At 40.0% G+C, this 13530-nt stretch overlaps 1 protein-coding gene across 1 annotated transcript in view; it reads right to left on the reverse strand.

The window, feature by feature from the left end:
* The window catches only part of LOC135260981 (piezo-type mechanosensitive ion channel component 2-like), a 92504-nt gene that overhangs the window by 70633 nt on the left and 8341 nt on the right, over positions 1 to 13530 (reverse strand). The window lies entirely within an intron of this gene.

A 13530-nucleotide genomic window follows, 5' to 3' on the forward strand; every position in this document is an offset into this window, starting at 1 on the left:
TTTAATTACCTAAAAACAATTGCCAAAACCTAACGTATCCTTCATTCAGCTACAGAAGGTAAAATGAAAATGTCAGGAAATGGATTGAGCTGCTACCGCTGAAAGTGAACAGATGTCTATCCCCACTTCAGGAGTTAGAATGGCCAATTTAATGGCTGTGACTCATCCCAGTAATCACAAAGAAATTCTTTCCCATAAGTAAGCTTGAGCTGCAGCTGGGAGGTGAGGGGCAATCTTATCGAGGGAATCAGATCTTCTGGACAAACCTATCTGCTACTGTAATGACTCATCCCTGCACTTATAGACATTCCAGTTTTTTTGTTTATTAATTTTAATTTGTGCTATTATTATTTTATGAGCACAGAGAATACAAAATTTAAATGTTAAGGAGCACTGACAAGGTGGATAGACGCTGCGACCAAATGTCACTACTTCATTAAATGTAAAATGCCAGCAAAAATTAATGGCCGTCTACAAGAAAAACTATTAAATAAAATTATAAAATTAACATAAGTTATTGGCTATGTAAAAGTTGTGTAAGTCGCTCTGGATAAGAGCGTCTGCTAAATGCCTGTAATGTAATGTAATGTAATGTTAATATTTATATTAGTTAATACCAATGAAAATTAGAAAGAGAAAGACATCACAGAACAGTCCAGTCCACAGAAATACATGTGACCTGTAAGAGGGGCGCTTTTGAGCAAAGGCTAGCCGTGTCTCTTATAACAGCCCTGCCTTGTATGGCCTACAGCGAGAGTCCATCTGTGTGTTAGTTGCAGCCTCCTGCTGGTTACCCTGCGGGGCAAAGTGGCACAGGACATCGCTGCCGTGTTCCCGCCATTATCCGGCTGTTCCACACAATGGAAACTGGATGAATAAGAGAGTCAACTATGAGCAAGTCAGCCATGACACATCCTCTAGAGAGGATTCACTAATCCCTTAGAGCACCTTGCAGCCGTGCAGTCAATGATGATCAAGATCAGATGAAAATGATGCCTGAGGTGCACTTAAACTGTCAATGTCCACATAGCCCGTCATCACGAAAAATAATAAACCCTTACAGGCTGTCTACTGTATGCAGATCACAGGTTTGGGGTATTTTAATGATTGCCTTTATTTATTTACCTTAAAAGGTAACTGCACTTTTCCCTGGTTTATTATTTTGTAAAGCTGCTCTCTGATCAGGTCACACACACATGCCTCAGTTCCAGCACTGTTTCACCTTTAGTGAATCCCTGCTTAATGTACCTGGTGTCTAATGCATCTGTTACACTGCTACTGCTTCACACGTAAACTCTACATCAGGAAGAAATCGTGTTCCATTGAATAATTCAGTTCAACACCAGAGAAAATGCTTGATTGGGGGAAATAAGGTTATTTTTATAGAACCTGCACCAGCACTAAAGGCAAGAAATAAAAATCCAAAGTATTTTAAAAGCATAAAAGAACATACACCAAGCTAAATATTCAGTTGAATGCTCACATATTTTCCAGAGTTCCAAGTTACACCAAATATTTTAAGTATAATTAAATCATTTTAAAAAATATTTGATAAAAGGGGAACACTATTTTCTATTCTATTCAGTTTATCAGCCAGTGAATGTATGTCCCTTAGTGAAAGTATTGTTTTTAATCCATTAAACCCACCCAATCGCCAGTGCTTTGTTAAAGCCACCCTTGTCTTCACGCGAGGCTACATGCTCAGACCTACACCTTCAGTGGGCAAAGGAATACGAGGGTAAGCGAAGGGTTGCCAGTCAATGTCTGGTTTAAAAGGAGAAGCCTGTCCATTTTACCACATCTCTCACTGCACATTAATGATTCCTTTCCTGTCAGCATCAAGTTTATTCTCTCTCTGGGGCTGGTGATTAATGCAGGCTCTCACCACTATTATCAACAAAGCTGTTTTTACCCACGTTGCCATAAATTCATTTTATGTACAGAAGCCTCTGATTAACTGCCTGCTGCCCACAAGGAAAGAAGATCCCTCAAACATGCTCTGCTTTCTTTATTTCAAACGTCTGGGAAAATCACAAGCAAGTCTTTCCTCTCTAGTGCCTCTAGTGGACTTTTTTTGAAACTGCATCAGCTGCCCATCCACTGCCAGCATTCCAGGGAGGCTGGCCAGTGAGTGGGCAGCATGGTCAGTGAATCTATGAGACTATTTGAGTGAGGGATCATTTTATTGCTACTTTTATCAGTCGCAGACTGTAAACAATGTGGTGGAGCAGAGGTCAAATAACCCTGCAGCTTATTTCCAACACTGTAATCATGCTGTGCTGATGTTGATGTAATTTTCTCATTTATCATGATTTTTTCATGGAAGTTATCTATAGAGGTTGTGGTCCAGAGATCATAACTAATCCCATTGAAAACCAGACTGGCCAGACCACCCCCACTCACTCAGACCTACAGCCCCACCCACCCACGCTGTCTTCCCCACAACCGCAAACACACATTAATTACAACTACAGCACCACAGCACCTTCAATGTCCTGCACTAGCCTGCTAACTCACCCACATCTAAATCATTTTCTGGTTTTTGAGGGATAATCCAGTGACAGACTTGCATTCATCGCCATGTTAAAAAAAAAAGAAAAGCGAAAAAAAGCCATAAAATATTAAAAGCGTGTTTACGATAACGGGAAGCCAATATTCCTCTGGCTTGCTGGATCATTATCAATTCATGAGGTTAAAACTACTTTCCGTGAATTAATGGAAATGTTGCGGGGTCGCACAATTGCTCTGGAAAAAGGAGGGAGCGTACGCCCTGGACACAATCATGACCCATCATTACCATTACCATCTTTACCATTACCATCATAACCATCTCAATAAGGACAGAGACTGTGAGGTCCTAGAGCATCACCCAGAGACTGTGAGCTCCTAGAGCATCACCCAGAGACTGTGAGCTCCTAGAGCATCACCCAGAGACTGTGAGCTCCTAGAGCATCACCCAGAGACTGTGAGCTCCTAGAGCTCACCCAGAGACTGTGATCTAGGCATCACCAGAGACTGTGAGCTCCTAGAGCATCACCCAGAGACTGTGAGCTCCTAGAGCATCACCCAGAGACTGTGAGCTCCTAGAGCATCACCCAGAGACTGTGAGCTCCCAGAGCATCACCCAGAGACTGTGAGCTCCTAGAGCATCACCCAGAGACTGTGAGCTCCTAGAGCATCACCCAGAGACTGTGAGCTCCTAGAGCTCACACCCAGAGACTGTGAGCTCCCAGAGCGTCACCCAGAGACTGTGAGCTCCTAGAGCGTCACCCAGAGACTGTGAGCTCCTAGAGCGTCACCCAGAGACTGTGAGCTCCTAGAGCGTCACCCAGAGACTGGGAGCTCCTAGAGCGTCACCCAGAGACTGTGAGCTCCTAGAGCATCACCCAGAGACTGTGAGCTCCTAGAGCATCACCCAGAGACTGTGAGCTCCTAGAGCATCACCCAGAGACTGTGAGCTCCTAGAGCTCACACCCAGAGACTGTGAGCTCCTAGAGCTCACACCCAGAGACTGTGAGCTCCTAGAGCTCACACCCAGAGACTGTGAGCTCCTAGAGCTCACACCCAGAGACTGTGAGCTCCTAGAGCATCACCCAGAGACTGTGAGCTCCTAGAGCATCACCCAGAGACTGTGAGCTCCCAGAGCGTCACCCAGAGACTGTGAGCTCCTAGAGGGCTCACCTGGGACAGCCAAGAAATAAGTAAGGAATCGTCACACAGACCAAGCTAATCCCATCACCATAGAGTCATTCAGGAGCTCTGGCTCTGGGCTAATCCCACCACTATAAAGAGTCACCAATAAAGAAAACTATGCAATGCGACACCTTCCCTACCTGCATGAAAAATGCTTGTCAACAGGTATTTTATAAATATGGTCAAGTATGACATCAAGAAAATATATACGGTACACACTTCACACTGTTTGCAAATACTGTTGGATATTTGCTATGTAAAAGTTGTGTAAGTCGCTCTGGATAAGAGCGTCTGCTAAATGCGTGTAATGTAATGTAAAGACTAATCTATAATAGAAGGCCAGAATTACATTTACGAGGGTAAAGGCATGTGTCTACTTCACAAGAGAAATGCGCCCTGAAACAGCTTAGAATGGACCTGCTTCCACACGCTGGACTCGCAGCGATGCGGAGCGGTACACCCAGGTCAGACTGCTTCCTCCAATCTGCCCGGGTCAGGTCACATTATGAGAGCCGGGTCTCCTCATAAAGCCCATTTGTGCCTTTTATGGGATCATCTCTTTAAACTGTCCCCAAGGCAGCATGGGGCAGGAGGAGCTCAGTTCAGCTGAAGGACACCAAATATCGCTACATCGCAAACGCGGTAAATGCGCTCCCGGCAGCTTATCAGCAAATCAGCGGCAATTCACTAACCAGAAAGTGGCTGAGGAAGCCCTCGCTCTTGCTAGAGGTAGCATTATATGCATGGATTTCAACTTTCCATTCACTGACTTCATCAAGCATCTTGTGGACATTCTGTCTGACCTTTATTTTTCCTAAGTGGTCAGGAATATAATTTCATAGTCAGAGCCAAAGTACTAAAAATCAGTTATAATCTAATATGAATATAAAAATAGTGCAGGCTTTCATTGCTATTTCCAGATGCCTTTCAAATAGCTCAGTATTCAGCAGTTTAACAATACACTATGCAAGGTACCTGAATTCAATGGTGAATGTCAAATACTACAAATCAATACCAACAAACGGCTGAAATGACATTGTGCATACATTTCTGTCTTTTAATGGGACTTCACCTTTATGCAGGCTCCCACAAAGTACTGTACATTCTTCCCTGGCTGCCTCATCCTTCACAGTTTCTTATTAACTGGCCAATAAACAAGCAGCTGGACCATGACATTCATTAATATCATGTTAACTGGCCAAACAAAGAGCAGCTGGACCATAGAATTAATGAATATCCTGTTAAACGGGCCAATCAAGGAGAAGCTAGGCCATAACATAAATTGGACTGTAACCTTACAAATTATTACCTTAAAGTACAGAGAGGAAAGCACACATAATCAGACCAGCAGACCCATTAACTGCTTAACAATTAGGTCGGAGAAAAACTATAACAGTTTACGCAGTGAAACAATTTTTACATTGAAAGGGTGCAGACATACAGTAACATCACTAGTGCCCGGGAACAGTGAGAATGTTTACGTGCACACTAATATTCTGATCTTAATATTCTGATTCAAGTATTCCAGTTATGAACTAGTAAAAGACATGCAATATTCCATAGTTAAATGGAATAAGGAGTCAATACATACACCTCCTACCTGGAAATAAACACTTATGTATCCTATTTTTCACCGAATCCTAGGTCGTAATTTGCTCACTGGCTTGTTGTCATGTGCGTTCAGTGACTGCGAGACCAATTTCTGTCTCTGTACATAAAATGAAAATCATGAATATGTTGTGATTTCTGGACAGAAGGAGGCACCGCCACAGCAAGTCTTTCGGAAGATAAGAACACAACAAGCTATTTTTAAGAAGTAAATAACACAATACAATGCAAAAGTGAGCATCTTCCCCAAAAAGCAGAGTTATGACATTTTCCACATGTCCTTTACAGGAACAATTAGGGATACACTCATCATCATGTAAACAGGAATATCCGTGGCAATTGTGTTTCATGGTGCATCAGAATCACTAAGCCAGGGCTAAAATACGCCCTGCCAAGCTGGATTGTGACGCAATGAGCGTGGGCTACAGTGGCCGTGAAACAAAGGACAGAACACGGACAAGGCCATCGTACACCACGCTTCGCATGTCTGAGAGCTCTGGGTGCGGTTATAAGGACAGTTATTACTGCCTCGCCCCAAAGGTAGGCTTCCCCCTCACTCACTCACACTGATGCCCTCAATCTGAAAGCCGTGTAGACCTTATGTAAAGTCCCTACTCAAGTCTGTAGAATGTATTAATCCAATTGTGTCATCAGATTTAACTGTAAAAGAAAGATCTCCATTTGACACTTGTAAGGATGGAGACCACCAATAGGGCTGAATGAATTCATTAAGTTGCAGACCAAGGCCTCTTTCAGCCGTCTGGGCCTTTAAGCAAGTGGGGGCGATCCTGACTGTCTCAAGGCCGATGGAAGTTCAGCTCAGACTCACTGCGCTTGTATGTTGCAACTGCCCCATTTCACTTTCTAAGAGACAATGAGAGGCGTCCGTCTGAAGGAAGTATTTTAGCACAGACCTGCCTCCATTAGAATTTGCAGCGCGAGAAAGATTCCTATCCACCGTTTTATTTTCCATGCACGCCATGCATTCGATTTCAATAAGCTGACAGAACATTAAAAGAATCTACAAGAAAAAAAAGTTGCCAAGGAAATTTCAGATACTATGGTGTTCTTCTAATGGTACTAAGGCATACAGTGTGGACTTATGTAACAGTAGCCAAGTACATCTGAATAATTCAACAATAGAAACATAATTTACGGACAGTCCTAATAGGACTCTTGAACTACTATCTCTCAGCTACTCTGAAACACATGGATAGTCCTATCACAGGAATGCCAAGATATGACCTCGGCTAACAGCAATGTGAAAAGTTGTATGTTAGAAATTAACTACATTTCCAACTCAGATCAAACGGAAATAAATATTCATTGAACAGTTAGCTACCTATTTCGGCTAACGAGCGCTGGTCAACTCTTACATTGGCATAGACCTAACCAGCCTTGTTTACGGTCAATAGCTCGCTTAATTAAATTTGTCAGACCGCGGACCTTGTATTAATTAATAACATATGCTTTTTTGATTTGCAGTTTGCTAAAATAGTTTAAAGTAGTATGCACAGCAATGTATCTTCGGTAGGGGTTTGCTGGAAGTCAAGACTTCAGTTCCGAAAATGTCAATCTGTCACTCAGCGCTGTTAGGTTCTTTTGTGTCCTTACAACCGAAAATACAACGCCAACCTACTCTAATCGCATGGAACACATGCTGTTTACACTACCTATTTATTAACAACAAATGATAACATTTACGAGGATACGGATAAATATAATTTCCTGCCGAGAAAAGTAAATTAAAAACAAAAAATGGTGTGGTTTTTCTGAGATTTATTTTACCCATCTCCGATTTTAAAATTAACTAATTATATGGTTGAAAATTAACTAATTATATGGTTGAAAAATATATGTTTTTGCTATTATCTACTACTAAACTTTTGTGTCCTTACACTGATCAGATATTGAAACCATTTCGAGAAATTCGACGTTGCTGATGCGCATGAACTTTGAGGCATGGAATGTCGAAGGTTGCAACCACTCAAATCTTCAGTTTAAACTGAGGTTGTGGCTACATAACAGCTGAAATGAAAAGTTGGAACTCATCTTCACGCCATCTGATGTTCTGAGGTGTTTAACCGCAGTAGGCCTACTTCATTAAAAAAATAATATCAACCGTAGTTGACCCTTCATTCAAAAATGGAATTGCAGCCTACACACAATAATTTTAGACCATGGTTAGAGCTGTAAAAATAATAATAATAATAATAATAATAATAATAATAATAATAATAATAATATGTAGTAGTAGGCATTGTAACAATAATACACATCAGAATTATCATGGTCATTATCAGTATTAAACATTTGGCTGACTTTATTGTGGGTTGTGACATTCTTGTAGTATTATACTAGAATATTAGTAATAGTCATTTTGTCAATATTTTAAAATGTAATTAAACTGTCCAGTTCACAAGGTTAGATGCATTCCATACCTATGGCAACAGAAAATACAAAAGATGTGGATTATTACGTCACCGTCGTGTTATTTCATCGTGGTTTATCTACGTGTATATGACTTCGTACAACTCATACCGTTTTCAATCGTCCCATTACTATCAAGTCAATGTTGCCCTCATATATCTCATTTGAAACTGTTCAAATGAGAAACGAACTATGATAACTTAGTAAAATCAAGTTTAGACCTAGTATTAGTGGCAGAAACAAGTAGTAGGCTACTGCTACTTTCTTAATTTATTCTTTAATATGTATTCATTTATCAAGGTATTATTATTATTATTATTATTATTATTATTATTAAGAGGAAGAATTTTATAAAAGCGTATTCTCAGGCAGTCTCTCTTTCCGAACTTAATTCTTGTGAACACTGACATTAATTCATTAAACCTAAAAACTTCGGACGTTCAATTGTGGCATGTCGCTGTCACTAATATTCACGTACACACGGTATCAGGCTTTAGGCGAAACGCAATGCCAACTTACCTACTGCTAGACATATTGGGAGAAGTAATCTGAAGATCAATCCACATACAACCTGAGAAGCCATCTCTTTGGGGTCCTCTCTGCAAATCAAACATACAGCAACGTTTCTAAAGAAAATGTGCTCTCGTTCAAATGTTTTAAATCTCCGTTCGCTTCAAGTCCAGCCTTTTCCGAACTCCACATAAGATGGCATTTTCCGGCCTCTTTCGCTTTACATCCCGCTTTTACAGCAGCACATCAGTCCAGCAAAATGTTCCTGACGACCCATTAATCGCCTCTCTTCAGTCTGTGCATGCGTTTGGACAGCCCATAATGTAACATTTAAAAAAACCTCCCTCCTCTGTTACCGTCAAAAGGCTGGCATTCAGTGTGAGTTTTTTTTACTTTCTGCGCTGCTCTGGGATGTAAGTTCTGACACTTCGAAGCAAAGATACGATCAAGGACAGCGGTGAACAAGTTTTCTAGTCATAACTGTCGTCCTGAATCCCGAACTCAGCACCGCAGCGCAGAAGAAGCCGGGCACGGCGCAGTCGGTCTAGCATCAAGCACTCGCAGTTATTTCTGCTGAAGAAACTGCAACTCCTCACAGTGCACTGGAACAGCCACTCAAGTTGACGCAGCCGTGCACTCGCACCTGCTTTCGCGCTTCATCTAACCGGACCGCAGTCCTTCCTCAATCAATGAGCACTTGTCAGGACCACCCTGTAACTGACAAACTGTGTAACCATTCAGAAGTCAGTCTAAACTCCGACACTGGAGACGTGGCCCCAGTGAGAGTGAGCAGGAGGTGGAACCGTTTCCTGCGCTCAACAGTTTTCCCCACCCAGGCGCGTGCCGCGGGCGGGACTGCCTAATTCAGTGGGCTCCTCGGGTCAGAAATCTTAACCCCTGAAAATTCGGGGGTGAGTCTTTAGTAACAGCACTGACATGTATAGAATATGGCAATGGCATTTATTGTAGATTTTTGGGGATATTTTGGCATTGCATGTTGGTATCCAAATTTGATGGATACTCGTAGTTTCTGTAAACATGTTATATGTTCATTCGTTTTACATCTCAAAAATCATGAAAACGGGAGAACGGAATTAAATTAATAGGCTAAACCCTGCGTAAATAGCGCAACATGACAAAAAAAAAAAAAATACAGATTCCAGAGTTGCACATTGGGCGGTATGCAACGGTTAATAAAAATTGCTTGTGAACTTAGGTTTTGTTAGTATTTCTGCTGTCGTTTGTACATCATTTTATTTATATAGTGCCTAAAGATAATCATAATATATTTGATAGAAATAATGTACACTTTAAGAAACAGAAAAGCCTTTAATAGAGCATACACTTTGAATTCATAATTATCAGGAATCTATTTAAATTGACACAGTAGTAGGCTAACATTAGATTTGTTTTCTGTTTCCATAAATAACGTGCTATAAGAGGAGATTATAGCTATATTTAAGCTATCGAGGCCAGTCTGAAAAGGAAAAGGAGATTCGACTCTACTGTGTAGGCCCTTCAAGACCGAACTGTAGGCTATTCGACGGGTTCTTTGCTACGGTACAATAAGAGATTGTACAACAGCGCCATCTGTCGATGATGTGGCTGCTCACAGGATACCTACCGTAAATATGTAAATGAATGCAAAAAAAACCGCTAATAATAATAAGCAGTTATCACCATAAATGTATTTCTACGATTCTAGAAATATAATAATCATGCAGGCCAACGTGTAACCCTATCTATGTCAATACCTCAGCATATTTCCTAAAACATATGGGTAATTTTCATACCATACCTATGCAACGTCATATGTTTCATGCGACTCCTCATAAGCTGTTAGAAATACAAGTAAATGTTATCTGTTTCACGTTTTATTTCCTCAAAGAACGTAAATGTAGAAATTGTGGCACTGGCATTTAATAATCTTAAAAGCAAAACGGAAAAATCTCAATGCAAATTAATCCAATTCATAAAGAATCAAGTTATCGCCCGAGCTATGTTTATTACTGTAGATGGGTTGATCTGTTACATTTTGGTAAAAAGTGTTCAACCTTAGATTATATTTTGGTAGAGTTCATCTAGTTTTATTCTCGCCATCATTTGCTTTCATCAACGTCTTTTTGCTCCATTCTGAGCACAACCACATTTGCGAAATGACAGCGCACAGTGTGCATTGAACCAAGTCATACTTTATGGATATTGAGTTATTTTATTTCCTGTCAAAGTGCAATGAACTGTTTATGGCAGTAAAATAATACATCTTCATTTTATGACTGGAGGCAAAGTTGGGAAGGGCCATGACTAAATGTTTTGTTGTCTGCAACCTGTTCCTGAGGGAAAAGTTTGTTTCCTGCTGCGAAAAACAATGGAAAATGATTTCCTTTATGTATCCAAATTATCAGCTGGTGGTCACACCCTCCTTCCTTTTAATGATGATATAATTGTGGCAGGAGCTTTGATTGCCTGGACTAGGGTGCCTTTACACAGACAGCTGTGGACCAGCACTGAGAGTGAGGCTTGATGGACCTCAAGAACCCACCATAATCATTCAATCAAGGACTATCATTAACCTTTAAAAATACCTTTTTTCCCACCCAATTTTATTTATTTTTCCAAAAAACATCCACTTTCAGCCAGGAATAATGCCATGTCCAGTAAAGACATTTGTCCAGTCTAATTATTTGTGGATCCCTTCCTTGTTTTTCAGTTCTTTGTGTCCCATTGTATGATTAGGCAGTCCTACCCATAGATATTCATATGCATTAATTAGATTAATTATCCATTGGTCTTTATTAGGATTTTAATAATTGTTAATTTGTTCATTTATTTGGCAGGCACTTTTATCCACAGGGGACTGAAAAGGTCTACATGGCATGACACATTAATGGCATGGCACAGGAACAGCATTAGCCAGTGAATTGGCAAGCCCCTCCTCCGTTTATTTCTGGTGTAGCATGTGTCAGTGTGGCGAGCTCCACTCAGCAGGCTTGCAGTTCTGCAGATCAAACCGTCTTTAATTCAGCTCTAATCCACTCAAGGAAATATTTTGTTTAATATCCTGCCTTATAAGTTTGCTGATCATTGAAATTTACAATGCCTTCTATGGGGGTTAACAATTTGTTTCCTTCTTAAAATGAATTACTAAAAATTAAGGGACAAAGTGCATTGAAGTTGGAGCCCCAATCCAACAGGACATTGGATCGAGGCCTAAATTTGTAAAGGACTAATCCACAAGAAAATGAGATGGTTTATGGCAGCTGGCCTGCTATCTCACTAATAAATGCAAGGTAAAAGCATTATTTTCTGTTGATTTCTCTTTTTTAGATTCATGGATACTATATGGTATCCTTTGTCAATTATTAATCAATTGCTTAGTTGTGGGATTAGGTGCTGGGGGATGTTTCAGAAGCAAATAGAATATTCAGATTTTTTCAATCAAGACTGTGATGCATATTTTTCTGGATGACGGTGGGTGGACCCAGATGCTTAATACCCTGCTCTTTTTTGGGAAATTTAACGTCAATGCATTTTCATTCTGACAAATAATTTCTCACAATCCAGATCACAAAAGTGGCACGTTATCAGTGTGGTTCCATGGTTCTGTTCAGTTGGTACAGCCCATTGTCAGTCTCCAGGCATCTCTGCTACTTATGTGACATCAGTTCAGGCTGCATCAAGGCCTACCCTGACTCCAGTAGAGTCCGGGTACTCATCTTTACCATCATGGTGAATCAGAACTCCCTGAGAACTCAGTTTCTTAAATCAACACACACATTTAAGAGCCATAACCTCAAGTGTATATAGAGTGATAACTATCTGCCCATGAACCTGATGATGATATTATGATATCCAGTAATTATTTGTAACGATAAGGTCACTACAACTGATGAGTGTGTGGGTTGAAATTAAAATAAGATATTTATAAATTATGAACCTTGTGGTGTTGTGAACGGGTACAACCCCACTTACACACATACACACACACGCACACACACACGCACATAAACAGTACAGCATTCTCTTTACAATCAATAAAAACAAGTAAAGCAGACCTCATAATCAACTGCCAACTAAGATGAATGGTCACAATAAAGGATGATTCCAATCACAAAACTGCATTAGCGTTTAAAATGTCTTTTTTATGTTCTACAATGTATGTTATTGATTATATGTAACTGACTATTGAGTTCATTTTGAAATATCTGGTGCCAACTATTACAGCCAGGAACTCGCTGTCATTCTGTGTGTCAAGTCTTTCTGATAAATGCACTGAACAAAGCTACAAAGCACTTCCTGGCATTTAAGATTCTTGTTACCATTTTATTATAAACAGTCTGGATTAGGATACACATCCCCCTTTTTATCTAAGGTAAATATGTATAAATCATCAGTACTGATACCATGTACCTTGTGGAAAAGTGATATGGGAATATTACCATTATTGAAAATACTAGGCAAATTGTCTTAGAGGGAAACAAACATTTACAAGTCAATTGATGTTGACATACAAAACAACGATACATGGAATGTATGACTGGATGTTTATCAAAGAGGGCTTACATGTAGGCAGTCTGTGACTATATTAAAGAATGTGAAATTGTAATATGTGCTTCATATTGTGACATTTAACATATCTTCATACATTGTGCATTAAGCTGGGAACCATTTTAATGTATGACATTGCAAAATAAAAAAATAAAAACATAGTAAGTATTGTGGTAAATAGCAAATGTCTCCAAACATTTCACTAGCCAGCTCAAACACGAACATACTCACTTCATATAGTTATACAGCATATTGCAAGTTAATAGCAATTGCAGTCTTTTGTTAGGCCTGAACACAGCAAGGCAGACAGAGCCTTGTAAGACAGATTCTTCCACAGCAGGACTTAACACTGTGCAGAGTGTGTACTGCATTGGCATCTAGTGCCTAAGCTTTTATACACCGGCAATATGTTATATTAATGCCTTACAGTATGTGTCATCAATAGTAAAACACTGAGGAGAGCACAGGTTTTTTGTTGTTTTTTTTCTTTTGAAAGGAACATGACTCAGAGTGTAATCAGAGAGGGACCTCCACGAGTGTTTCAAGTGTGGGAAACTGGGGGAAAAATGTGTTTGATTCGATGAAAACCGAAGGTGTAAAAACAATTATGTCTGTAGACTGCTTCAGATATTGATTTGTTGTGAAATCCACACCAGCACTTTCAATGTCAATATGGACATACTTCAAGCATTTTATGCTTCATTCTGTGCAAATGTGATATACAGACATTCATTTTTCCTG

The sequence above is a fragment of the Anguilla rostrata genome, chromosome 8, assembly GCF_018555375.3.
Source record: "Anguilla rostrata isolate EN2019 chromosome 8, ASM1855537v3, whole genome shotgun sequence".
NCBI classification, from domain to species: domain Eukaryota; kingdom Metazoa; phylum Chordata; class Actinopteri; order Anguilliformes; family Anguillidae; genus Anguilla; species Anguilla rostrata.